This window comes from Aulonocara stuartgranti (assembly GCF_965226115.1).
Source record: "Aulonocara stuartgranti genome assembly, chromosome: 3".
Lineage (NCBI taxonomy): Eukaryota > Metazoa > Chordata > Actinopteri > Cichliformes > Cichlidae > Aulonocara > Aulonocara stuartgranti.
In genome coordinates, this window is record NC_138941.1 from 74,860,402 (window position 1) to 74,873,183 (window position 12,782).

Here is a 12,782-nt window from a genome sequence, read left to right on the forward strand (position 1 = left end):
CCTGCCAAACCATCCTATCCGTTGCTTCTGCGCATGCGCACAACACGATATTACGTGACGACGCGTCGTACCTTCATGAATATTAGCTAGAAAAATACTCAGCGCCAAACCACCCTACCTTTGTGATTGTGACCTACAAGCATACTTCACTTAGCATACATCATTTTTGTAAAATTAAGTGACAAACCTCCCTGGCTTTATGAATATGAGCTACTAGCTACAACTAGTTAAATGGCAAACCATCATACCTACTTAAATTTGTGCTGGAATTACTCTGTAAAAGCAGAAATTTGCATAAAATACTTACGGTACTTTATTGTATGAAAAAATCAAACATGAGCTGAACAAACAGTAAAGTTCATAAAGACAAACTGTTAAAGCAGGAAACAAAGCAAACTCACAGTTAATTCTCATAAAGACATGAAAAAGAAGGTACACTCCACACCTGGACACTAAAAGCTGGTGTTAGCTCGCTTAAAGCTTCGACACCGCTCCGTCGCGGTGTCGAAGCTTGATTCGTTTGACCAAAGTCACGTGATCAGTGACGTCCAAAGATTCATTTAGAACTTAACTGCTTCGGTACCTGATTTAATCAAGAGCACCTGGCTGCAGCTGTAACCGGTGTGATTCTGCGTTGTGTCTGATAAAAAAGGTAAAAGAAAGAAAGACCTCCAAGTAAATAATTTGCCCACTCCAGCTCCTCTCCCACAGGGGAATTGTAGAAAAAGGCTGGCATTTATTTTTACATTAAACATAAAATATGCATTTACACGTAACATATTTGACATAAGATAAAACAAAAGCAACATGAAATCTGACATACCTGATAAAAAAGGTAAAAGAAAGAAAGACCTCCAAGTAAATAATTTGCCCACTCCAGCTCCTACGACCAAATACAGACAGTGGGGAAGAGGATTAGCTCAACCCACCACAGCTCCCAAGCTAGCAAGGAATACATATTCATGCTATCATTTATGGCGCCTAAAACACATTTATGACACACATACTACACACTTATAACATCTTACAAAAACAGGCTCAATAATGACAATAACTGAACTAAAATCGCAATCATAAACATCAGGGTGGTTAAATATGAATTATGTGTGCTTTAAGGTGCTGGAAAGAAATGACACCCACCTCTCCCACAGGGGAATTGTAGAAAAAGGGGAGAGGCAAAAGGGGTACACTGTATTTATAGTATTGCACCAAAGAAGAAGAAAAGAATGAGGAGGGGCTCTAACTGATAATGAACACAACTACAGGCTTGGAGGTCCTAAAAGTCAGGTATAAAAGGAGAAGTTTGGGGGTTTAGAACACATTTTGTGTAATTATAACAATGTTATTTATGACTCTGTTACACAGCCACTGGGGAGCGCTATATTGGCTGTATCCCAATTCAGGGTCTGCAGCCTTAAAGTACGGAGCCTCAACGGTCCTCAAGGGCCGCGTACTTAAAGACCGCTAAGGCCGGAAGTGTGAGGCTTGTGAAATGGGGGTCTAGCCGTCGCACTGGCCAGGTTGCCTAGCAACCATGATAGCTGGAAACGTGTGGTTGACAGAAATGAAGGAGAACATATTTTGTATCTGAGGCTGAGACCACAGGACTGTAAAACATGATTGTTGGGCTTCACTTCTGTACTGAACAGTCATTTAAGATTAGCTAGTAAATAACAAATAGTTAATGTTGTTCATGAGACTAATCAGTGTAAATATGAGCTGGCCAATATTATAGTTATTATATTAATCATTATTAGTTATTACAGCAGTGAGTTTGAACTCTCAAATCAAATCACTTCTATTGTCACATCACATGTGCAGGTACACTGGTACAGCGCGTGTGAGGGAAATTCATGTGAGTGAACTCTTTGTCAAATACTGAGCTTCAGTAAAGATTCAAGTTGCAGCTATTTATATTTCCTATCACCTTAAATCTTCACTCAAAGACACTCAAGTATCTTTGACAGTGTATATATAGATGTGTTATATATAAGAGACAAATGTAAGGACAAGATAGACATTGTGGACAAAACAGGACACCCCCCCCCCCCCCCCCCCCTCCATAATCTTTAGTTACAACACAGAACTCGATGTAAATCCCTGCCTAATATTTATTTGTCAAGGAAATTCCTCATTTACATGAACAAAATGGAATCAATTAGATAGATTTGATTCAAACCACTGCAGTGAATTTCCTTTTATAAGTATGGTGTGTTTTAGTTTTTGTAGTAAAATGTTGTGGTCTACACTGAGCTCAAACCAGAAATAAGTCCTCTGTAACAGGTCATGAGGAGAACATTAGTAACCTTCACTACAGCTCATGCTGTGCTTTGTTGTCCTCTCAGTCCCCTGGGTGGAGGTGGATTCAGGGGTGGAGTCTGTCCAGCTGATCTGCAAAACCACAGTTTGCCTGCCTAAAGATGCTAAAGTGGAGTGGAAGGATGCAAACAACAGGAAGGTCCACATGTATGAGAACGGCTCTGACCAGCCTGAAGAACAGGACGATAAATACAAGAACCGAACAAAGATGAAGAGAAACTTGCTGGAACCTGGAGACCTCAGTCTGACCCTGAAACAGCCCACAGATGGAGACAACTCCACCTACACCTGCACTGCCTACAGCAGGGAGGGAAACATCCTGATGGAGAAACAAGTGGAGCTGAAAGTCAGAGGTCAGTGCTGTAGATCCAGGTCAAAGGTCAGAGGTCAGACTCATGATGGTGGTTCAGTCTCAGTGGCTCCATCCAATAATGTCACAGTGTTAGCATGTCTGATGTTTGTGGCTGTTTTGGTTTTTATTTGATTTCCTCCCAAATGTAAAAGCTTCAGCAGATGAACTGTAGGAGTAAAGTTCATGTGTGAGACTTCATCTGAAAGGTCACATCTTCTAGTTTCTGAACATGTGTTTGTTTAGCATGTGGCTAAAACACAGGCTAAGCTAAGTCAGCTCAAATCTCAGTAAAAACCTTCTTTGGTCCTCATCTATGATCAGTCATATCTGAGTCACAATAACTAGAAGATGATTTCTAGCAGAAGTGTGAACATCTCCACATCCTTTCTCCATGTTATCATCCAAAGCTGTGTGAAGTTTCAGAGCTCTGCAGCTAACAGAGACTTTCAGTTTGCTGCTCTCTTCCTCTGACAGCTCCATTCTTAGGGAGCGTTAGTTCTGTTTCACTTTATTCCACTTATTCAGTCTGATGTTCTCTGATCTGTTTCTCTTGTTTGGTGTCTTAAATGCTGCCAGTGCCTCTCTTTGCTGTAACCAACCTTTCTCTTTATTTCTGAGCTTTTTAAGGACTTTAACTGATGCATCAACCTTTGAAAATGGAAAGAAATCAGTCAGATTCATGGCTGCATCACAGAGTCACATGTAGTTCTCCACATCAGCTGGATTATATCTATAGCAGCAAACAGCAGCTGATGCACAAATCTTTGTCTGTGTTAATAAAGTTGGATCAGTTCAAACAGTTTGTTGCTCTGCTTGAAAGCAGCAGTTTTTCTAATGCACCACCTTCATGTTTCCTTCATATTTGAATCCCCCTGTAGATGCTGACAGGTAACCATGTCACACAGAGCTCAAGCCTTTGAATCCAGCTGTGACTGTTGATTTTCTATTGAATGGACTTTTTCAAATCCAGCTGTAGGCCTGTGTTTGTGAGCTCATTAACAGCTGTTTGTTTAGAGAGACGTGGTCCTCACAGGACAGCCACTACAAACATATGATTTTATAGAATATGATGCATTACTGCAGATTCAGTGTGACAGAAACATGAGAACTGCTCTGACCAGCCTGAAGAACAGCACCAGCGTTACAGAGACCGAACGAAGATGAATGAAGACCTGCTGAAAACTGGAGACCTCAGTCTGACCCTGAAACAGCCCACAGATGGAGACAACTCCACCTATACCTGGGCCCTATTTCAGGAAGCCGGTTTAGAAAACTCAGAGTGAAAAACGATACTCAGGGTTGAGTAACCCCGAACTGTCCAACTCGGAATATTCGGTTTCAGAAAGGCTGATAACAATTAGTTCAATCAACGCGGAGTTGCTTTAACCCCAAGTTAAGCGCGCGCACGAGGATACATAAAGCCCTGATTAGTGGAGCACAGATTAAGCGAGTCACCATGGAGACGCAGGGAAAGAAGGCGCGGTCAATGTATTTTACAGCGCTTGAGGCCGAAATTCTGATGGCAGCATATGCTGATAACATGCAAATTTTGCAGAAAAAAAGTAACACAGCCTCAGCTGCAAAAGAAAGGGAGCATGCATGGCAAAACAAAGCCGACAGAGTCAATGCGTGAGTGTTAATTTAAACATTGATCTAGGGATTTCCACCCATTTAACACGTTATTTTATTATATTTTATTTTATTTTTTATTTCATAGATTTTATTTTGTGATGTGATGTGAGCGCAGGTGCAACCCAACAGGCCCCAAACGTTCCTGGCAGCAAGTAAAAATGAAATATAAAAATATAGTCCAAACAGGTAAGGTGTAATTGTATTATGAGCCATAGTGCTTGGTCTGTTTGTCCGATGTAAATCAATTGCAGTTAGAGGCTACATTAATTTCCCCTCTGTAAGCACTTATTGAAATTATCTGAGCACATTACAAGTACATATTTGCTTACTCTGTATGCTCAAATGTGACCCGTTATAGCCAACAGAAAAAAAGCGGAGGCCCGAAAAACAGGTGGGGGTCCTCCACCACCACCACTCACAGAGCCTGGCCACTTGGCTTCCACATTTGTGATAATGTTTTTTTTTTTGTTTTTTTTTTGGCCTGTCCCGTTTGGCTCTTTTGCCATCAGAATTGTTGTCTAAAGGCAAAGAAAGATGCCCAACGGATTTACTTTACCAAACTGACCATCCCAGCCTTGCCGTAATGGTCCATTTGATTCACCTTTTATTGTTTATTTTATTTTCACCTACTGAATACGGGACAGACTTGACTGGGGGAAAGAAGGGGAGAAAGAAAGAGGGAAAGAGAAACAGCTGAGAAGAGGGACGGGGGAGAAGGGCAAAAGACAAAAACCAACAGAACGGGCAGAGAAAAAAAAATGCATATATCAATCACCTGGATCACCTGCTGAGAAAGAAAAAAGAAAGCAAGCAGAAGAGAACAAGAGTAATAGAATAAACAACATCACAATGATATATGGGAATATGACAGTAAATACTAAATGTTAAACATTATTGTGCAGCACATAAGATCAACAGAACACAGTGTGCTTTGAGGTAGGAGCCAAAAAGGGTGTAGTTTGTGGGTGTGATCACCCGTGTGTACACCTGTGAGCATGGACGCGCTTGTTTTTTGTTTTTTTAAAAGGTTCCTTCATGTAATAATCTGCTAGAGGGTGTGGGGGGGCCACAGCCCCGTCCTCCAGGGCGTGAAGCAGGTGTGGAGGAGATCAAAACTCCAGACATCCAGAGGCCCCCAGAACACAAGAGACCAAGGAAGACCAACAGAGGGGCAGCCGCGCCACTGTCCCGGAAAGAGCTGAGGAGAGTCCCAGATGAGGGCTCACTCAGCAGCCGCGGAGCAGAAGCCAGGGGGAGTTGCAGTGACGCGCCCGTGAGCTCCGCCGGCAGCCAGCTGCGCCTGAGTGACCGAGCCCCAGGCCAAGAGGCCGGGGGCACCCCACCTCCGAAGTGGCCCGAGCGAGCCCCAGGCTCCAGGCCCCGATAAGCGGCCGCCAAGGAGTGAGCCGGTGTGTACCTGGGCGCCCATCCCCGGACACAAAGAACCACCAACGCACCGATGTCTGAGGGGGTCCGCCACTGGCAGGGGAAGTGGTGGTAGGGGGAGATAGGCCTCCAAACCTTGGAGGGCCTGAGATGTCCCCAGAGAGGTGGCGCCTGACACCCAACCTGACATATAGACACAGACATACAGGCACACACAGATACAAACATCCATTCCCACCCTCATGCTCTCATATGCACTTACTCCACACTCAACCAACGTGGAGACAGACATAAAGAGACGTTGTACACACGATCACACTCCCCAAGCGTACTCTACAAACCGGATCTAGGTGCCCCCGCCCCTGGAGGGGGGAACTGCACCCAGACCCAGGTGGTGTTTCCCTTTTCCCTGCGGTGGGGGGAGGCAGACCGCCCCGACTCCGCAGCAGCAGGAAGGCTCCACACTCCAGACCGCAGTCGGACGGCCAACTCCTCCTCCTAGTCCTAGCCCCCCTGCTCCAGCAGGTCGCAGAGAACGGGGGTGAGAGAAGACTCCGAACCTCCCTCCACCCGCTCATTGTAATGTTGATGCATCTGTGTTCTAAGGTGCATTTAAAACCCAGGAGGGCTTGGAGCTACCTGCCAGAGAGCAGCAGGTAAGCGCATGGTCCCTCCTGCTAGCCCTCAATGTCTACGTGTATTTAAAATTGAGAGGTGGGCAACGATGCCAGGGGTGGGGTGTACACCCTGATGGTACTTTGGACTCCGTGTATCGTGCCCACCCCCAAGATCCTATATGTATGTGTAATGAGAGTGTGAGTAATGTGAATGTCTAAGTTGTGGGATAAAATTGAGGCAGAGGCAGCCAGAAGGGGACAGAGGGGGGGGGGGGGGGTAGCCTCCTCTGCACCCTGGTGACATACCCCTACTCCAAGGCCCTGCATGTGTGGGTGGTTGTGGTGGAGCGGGAAGAGGGAGGCAGCTGGAGATGGGGAGGGAAGGAAGGGAGGGGCAAGTGACCCCTCCCTGGGGCCAGCTCCCCCGCTGACCCCAGTAGGCACCCCCATACTCCGCGACCCGCCAGGGAAAGGGGGCCCAGGCCCATCCAGACCGGGCCCAGTGCAGCAGCGCCGCCCGGCCCCACAGAGCCCGGGACAGTCCACCCAACCCCACCACAGAGAAAACTGCACCCACCCCACCATCCACTCATCTTCCAGACTACATAAGACAATAAACACCCAGGCTGAGATCTTCCTCCACCTCTCCTGTATCTCCCCCTCCTGCAGAGGCAGCTCCTGAGGAGAGGAAAGCTCCTGCAAGATGTGACAATCTCCCCCACCAGTTGAAGAGCCCCCCAGGTGGCTCGACGCACCGGCGGCACCCTGCTCCAGGGCTGGGCCCCCATGCACCCACCCGCCCACAACCCCGGCAACACACCAACCAGGACCTAAGCCCCCGAGGCCCGGTCCGGGTCCCAGCCCAGAGACGGAGCGCCCCCAGAACCTCACGCCCATCCCGGACCCACCCAGGGGCAGCCAGGCTACCAGGTCAGTAACCCACGTCCGTCAGCACAGACCCTCCCCTAGCCCCGCTGCACGCAGCCACGAGGAAACAGTCACCGGAGAGCCAACAGAGCCCCTAACCGGACATGACCGCTACCCCGGGTTGAGCCCCCCAAGGAAGATGCCTCCGGGGAACCCCCCGACGCCCTAAGCCTGTCCCTACCCCCACACCAATCACAACAGTGAAGGCGGGACCAAACTATGACCCCCCACCCCCACTAGGTGATGGAGCTGATCAAAGGAGCCCAGAGCAATTGATCTGATGTGGTGGCAGAGGCTGTATCAAGACTAATGTAATCTAATAGATAATTTCTATATTGGTTAGAATTAAGATTATTTTTATTTTTCCAGTTCATGAGGACTGTTTTCTTGGCTATGCATAGGGCAGTGAAAACCATATGGGCGATATTCTTTTCTGAAGTGACATTATCTAAGCTGCCCAACAAACACACTAAGGGGGAAGTTGGAATGTTACATTTCAGACACTTTGATAAGTCTTCACATATCTCGCGCCAAAACTTCTGAACTGGTGGACAGAACCAAAGAGCGTGGATATAATTGTCCGGTGAATTGGTTTGGCAGTGTGAGCAGTTGTTGGTAGACGTAAAGCCCATCTTGAACATCCGATGACCTGTATAGTGCACTCTATGTAATATTTTGTATTGAATTAATTGAAGACTGGGATTTCTAATTAGATGAAAGGTTTTTAAGCAAATCTGAGACCAGAAGTTTAGGTCTAAGTTAACTGATAAATCCACTTCCCATTTTGCAATAGGAAGTGATATTGATTCATCTGTTTTAGAAAGCATTCTGTATATTTTGGATAGTAATTTGGGGGGTTTAAGAGTAAGAAATTGAACCACACTTGGTGGTGTTTGTAGTTCAACTTGACCCGGTTTAAATTTCTTTTTTACTATGGATTTAATTTGTTGATATTCTAAAAATCTTTTCTTGTTGATCCCATATTGTGTAACTAGTCCGTCAAATGAAATAAATTCTGTTCCTTCTAGTATATGTTCTAAATATTTGATTCCTTTATCACTCCAATCTGAAAAGTTTATCATATTATTGTTTTGTAATATGTCAGGGTTGTTCCAGATAGGTGTACGTTTGCATGGGATTAATGAAGACGCCGTCAATTTTAGAAACTCCCACCATGCTGTCAGAGAAGAGCTGATGTTGATGCTTTTAAAGCATTCATGTCGTTGGATGTTTGAGCTGATAAATGGTAGGTCTGAGATCTCTAGATTATTGCAGAGTGCTTGTTCTACATCTAGCCAAGGTTCATCTAAGAGGGTGTGTTTTAGCCATCCTGAGATAAACTGAAGCCTGTTGGCTAAGAAGTAGTGCTGAAAGTTAGGCAGTTCTAGTCCTCCTTTATCTTTGGTCTTTTGTAGTGTTTTTAAGCTTATACGTGGGGGTTTATTTTTCCAAAGGAATTTGGACATACATGAATCTAGAGATCTGAACCAATCTTGTGGCGGTTTAGTTGGGATCATTGAGAATAAATAATTAATTTTTGGTAAGACCATCATTTTTATAGCGGCAACCCTTCCCATGAGTGATATGGGTAGACATTTCCATCTAGCCAGATCATCTTCTACCTTCTTTAAAAGTGGGATATGGTTTAATTTAGTTAGATCTGCAAGCTTGGGAGAAACATTAATACCTAAATATTTTATATTTCCCGATTGCAGTGGTGTAGAAGAGGAATTATGGAAGGAGCAATTAATCGGTAGGACTGTAGATTTTGACCAGTTAATTGAGTAATCTTATATTCTTGCAAAAGAGTTTATCAATTCAATCACCCCAGAGATATTGGTTTGTGAATTTTGGAGAAAGAGTAACACATCATCCGCATAAAGGCTGATTTTATGTTCCACGTTCTTGCATTTTATGCCCTTAATTACTGAATTCTGTCTAATTGCTGCTGCTAGTGGTTCAATAAAAATTGCAAATAGTGAAGGGGAGAGTGGGCATCCCTGCCTGGTGCCCCTCAAGAGACAGAAGCTGGAGGATGTCTGGTCATTTGTTCTAACACAAGCTGTTGGGGAATTATATAATATTTTTAACCAGTTTATGAAAGAGGATCCAAAACCAAATTTGTGTAAAGTTGCAAATAGAAATTTCCAGTTAACTCTGTCAAATGCTTTTTCTGCGTCTAAAGAGAATATTGTAGTTTCTAGGTTTTTACTGTATGAGTAGTCTATCAAATTAAGTAATCTACGTGTATTTGTTGATGAGTGCCTACCTTTTATGAAACCAGTTTGGTCAGGATGAATTAAGAGGGGGGTTATTTTCTCCAGTCTCTTTGAGAGAGCTTTGCAGGTTATTTTAAGGTCTACATTTATAAGGGATATTGGACGATAGCTTGAGGGATATACAGGGTCTTTGCCTGGTTTTAGCAGGAGATTAATGTTTGCAGAATTCATATTTGATGGAAGTCTGCCCTTTTCTTTAATTTCCAACAACGTTCTGTAGAAAACTGGTGCTAGAATCGACCAGAATTCTTTGTAGAATTCTGCAGGAAAGCCATCTGGACCTGGAGCCTTATTATTGTGCATACTTATCAGGGCTTCCTGGAGTTCACCTGGTGTCAGTGGTGAATCCAGTGCCATTGCTTGAGTGTCCAATAATTTTGGAAGAGTTATGTTGTCCAAAAACTGATCAATTTCTTTTTTAGATGGGTTTATTTGTGGTGAATACAACGTTTTATAGAAATCCCTGAAAATGTTGTTTATTTGTATCGGATCATATATTGTGTTCCCAGATGAATCTTGAACAGCACATATAGTTGTTTTTTCTTTATTTATTTTTAGCTGGTTTGCTAGAAATTGACCGGATTTATTACCATGTTCATAATTTTGTAGGCGTAGTCTTTGTACTAATAATTTTGTTTTTTTATCAATTATCTCATTTAATTCTAGTTTTGTTTTGCGTATTTTGTTCAATGTTTCCTGATCTTGGTGGGACGCGTAGGCTTCTTCTAGTGATTTGATGTTTTTTTCTAATTCCTGAATAAAAGAAAGGGAGCATGCATGGCAAAACAAAGCCGACAGAGTCAATGCGTGAGTGTTAATTTAAACATTGATCGAGGGATTTCCACCCATTTAACACGTTATTTTATTATATTTTATTTTATTTTTTATTTCATACATTTTATTTTGTGATGTGATGTGAGCGCAGGTGCAACCCAACAGGCCCCAAACGTTCCTGGCAGCAAGTAAAAATGAAATATAAAAATATAGTCCAAACAGGTAAGGTGTAATTGTATTATGAGCCATAGTGCTTGATCTGTTTGTCCGATGTAAATCAATTGCAGTTAGAGGCTACATTAATTTTCTTTCTGTAAGCACTTATTGAAATTATCTGAGCACATTACAAGTACATATTTGCTTACTCTGTATGCTCAAATGTGACCCGTTATAGCCAACAGAAAAAAAGCGGAGGCCCGAAAAACAGGTGGGGGTCCTCCACCACCACCACTCACAGAGCCTGGCCACTTGGCTTCCACATTTGTGATAATGTTGGCAGCATCACATATGATCTTCACAGTGCAGAGAACACAAATTAGCATCCATTACTATAATGAAATAATTTGTTAGTTTGAAATGCTACAGGGAACTATGTACCTGCACATTAATGCTGTGGAAAGACTTCCTGTTCACATAGTCTCCTTCATTTACTGAAGGAGCAATGATTGGAATGTGAGTGCATCTATACAGCCAATCACGCCTGGGAACCCTGAAAATAAATGTAAAATTTAAGTAGTAGTTCAAGTATCACCACATCATGAATTAAATTTTGTTCATCCTGATACCTGCAATTTTGTGGAATTTTGTGGAATGTCCGCGATGTGTCACATGAGCAATATTAGGCCTGAGGATGTTATTCAAATAAATTATAGATTGTGCTGAAAAACGGTGACGTTCACACAGAAAATCATCAGGAAATGATAAAATGTCCAAACGTGCTCTAATCACTCTCTCCCGGCGGAGAGCTCTGCGGAGAATTTGGGCTTCAACATCTACTGGCTCTTCAAGGACGGGGCAGGCCATGTCTGACACTTCCTACAGTCAGGTTTCCGACACAGAGGCGGAGAACGTCAGGGTTAGTTGAAGTAAACCTGCTAGGGGGCAGGTTAGCTTCACGGAGTGTGTCGTCATAGTAACTCACTCAGAATTAATCTGAACTCGCTTTGTGAAACCGAAAACCCAGAGTTTTCGTTAACTCAGGGTGTACTTACTCAGAGTTTGCACTAAACCGGCTTCCTGAAATAGGGCCCTGGACCATGGTGCACTTCATCTACTCACCTGCACAAACAGTCAGTGCAGACAGCAGCAGCACACACACACCTGCAACAGGAGGTCAGAGGTCACTGAAAGTCAGAGGTCAATGAAGGTCATAGGATATTAAAGGTGAGAGGTCACTGAAAGAGAGTGGACATTATGACCAGAAGGCAGTAATAGGCCTGGGAGAGCATCTTCTATGTTACCATGTTCACCCTTCTCCCTGCTATGATGGCACTTGTTTAGCCATTTGTCACATAGACTCTGGATGTTATATTTCAAAGCTGCACACTGGTTATCTGTGTAGGTCACAGTTAGGTGTTGTGAGAAAGTTGGTGACACCCAGTTGGTGGGGAGGTCCTGGTGGTGAAGTCTTCTGTTCTCCTGTGTCAAGGGTGTAGACAACAGCTGTTGAAACACCTTCTCTTTTAACGTCTATTCAACTAATTGCTGTGCTATTCATCTTTAGTACCTGCCCCCCCTCTCTCGTGCTCATAAGAATAAAAATGAATAAAAAGTTGTTGATTACTTCTACTCATGTGACAAAGTGCAGGAAGACCACGCCTGGGTGCATATTTTTGGTAATAGCCCGTCACCAGTAGTAACCATCTATTACCTATGACGAGCCACCTGGGAAGGCGAGACGAACTTTGGAGCAGACACAAGACACTTTGTCGAGAGACACTTCTGCATCGATGACGGGCTGATTTCAGTTCCCACAGAGTCTGCAGCCATCGATCGGCTTAAGCACACATGTTGTATGAATATGGAACGCCAGGACTGCCATAATGAATTAATTAAATACACCATTAAATAATTAATTAAATGTGGCAATAATTAATTAAAATTGGAATTAATTAATTAAATAAATAGTTATGATATATGTAATTAATTAATTATTGACATATTTAATTAATTATTTATGTATTTCACATTTTAATTAATTATTGACACATTTAATTAATTATTGACACATTTAATTAATTATTTAATGATATATTTATTTATTTCATTTTGGCAGTCCTGACGCCTGGCTCTCATCATGAAATAATTTTATCTGTCAGCCTCACCCATCAAACTCAGGGGGCGGGGTTAACGCTGATCGAGTCAAAACCATTGCTTTGGCCTGGTGGCCATTGTTTCTAGCACACAACCGGCATGTGGAAGCTAACAGAACTGAGCTTTGAAAAACCCTGTTTGTGTGTTACCAAATACCGTTTTAATATTTTTTTAGCCGAGAAT

General features: G+C 43.4%; 1 protein-coding gene across 8 annotated transcripts in view; it reads right to left on the bottom strand.

Moving 5' to 3' along the window:
• The window catches only part of LOC309703473 (NLR family CARD domain-containing protein 3-like), a 118,923-nt gene that overhangs the window by 19,457 nt on the left and 86,684 nt on the right, over positions 1–12,782 (bottom strand). For 3 of the 8 annotated variants that reach the window (XM_082528320.1, XM_082528327.1, XM_082528326.1), the window contains exon 1: positions 402–504. The exons of 1 other annotated variant lie outside the window; for it this stretch is intronic. The gene's annotated coding sequence lies outside the window, so the exon portion shown is untranslated. Of the gene's footprint in view, position 1; positions 16–307; positions 381–401; positions 505–583; positions 617–12,782 lie in introns of those variants that run through there. 4 more of the 8 variants (XM_082528324.1, XM_082528322.1, XM_082528323.1 and 1 more) reach the window with 4 other exon arrangements.